Source organism: Myotis brandtii, unplaced genomic scaffold (genome assembly GCF_000412655.1).
Source record: "Myotis brandtii unplaced genomic scaffold, ASM41265v1 scaffold632, whole genome shotgun sequence".
NCBI lineage: Eukaryota > Metazoa > Chordata > Mammalia > Chiroptera > Vespertilionidae > Myotis > Myotis brandtii.
This window is the reverse complement of record NW_005370419.1, coordinates 164,283-165,218: the sequence shown is the minus strand read 5'-3', so window position 1 is coordinate 165,218 and position 936 is coordinate 164,283. Positions and strand designations below refer to the sequence as shown.

The 936-nt window shown below is 59.8% G+C and overlaps 1 protein-coding gene across 1 annotated transcript in view; it reads right to left on the bottom strand.

The window, feature by feature from the left end:
• RNF213 (ring finger protein 213) overlaps positions 1-936 on the bottom strand; it is a gene marked incomplete at its 5' end in the record, with an annotated part of 65,748 nt that overhangs the window by 63,854 nt on the left and 958 nt on the right.

Here is a 936-nt window from a genome sequence, read left to right as displayed (position 1 = left end):
CGGCTGGGTTGGGGACAGGCATGCAGACGCCGCACGGGGGAGGTGAGACGGAGGCCATGCCGTCCGGGCCTGGCCACACAGGGAGTGCCGTGGCGAGCTCGATGGCTCACAGACCCGGCACCCGAGCCCCTAGGAAAACACTCGCTCGGGGGTAACCCTTTTACATTGGAACGGCGCCACCCAGCAGCCTCCGGGGCACGAGATGCCCACCCCATGAAGGACGGTACAGGCGACAAGGCAGACAGAGCCCTCGGCCCGGCTGACAGGCACACTCACGCACACACGCAGACACACGCACTCGACTGCATGTGGTGAGTATAAAACACGGCAAAAAAACACAGAAGGCAGTTAACGATACAAACAAGAAAATGGTCTGGTCGGTGTGGTTCAAGGGTTGAGCATCGCTCTATGAACCAGGAGGTCACGGTTCAATTCCCGATCACGGCACTTAGTCCACAGTGTGGGGCGTGCAGGAGGCCGCCGGTCAATGATTCTCTCCCATCGTTGATGTTTCTCTCTCTCTCTCCCCCTCTCCCTTCCTCTCTGAAATCAATAAAAATATAGTTTAAAAAGAAACAAAAAGAAGACAAAACGGAGAATAAGAAATGAAGAGCAAGAGCGGCTGCGAGCGACCACACGGTGGGGCGGCAGGCGGGGCTCTCCATGCTCCTCGCCACGCTCCTCCCAGCGCCTGTGGACATCTCCCTGAAGGGGCCCCCTTCCTGCTCCTCTCGCCCCCACTCCTGCGCCTCCCGCCCAGCCCCTCGCTCAACAGCTGCCTCTCCTCTCCTCTCCTCCCTTCACGACAAATCCCTCCCTCGTTTCCTCTCCTATGTGAGTGCTCAGGCTACACTGATGGAAACTCGCTTCCAAACTCAGGTTTGTACACGGCGCGGGAGGGGCCCCGCCGAGCAGAGGACCCAGCCGGGAGCCCCC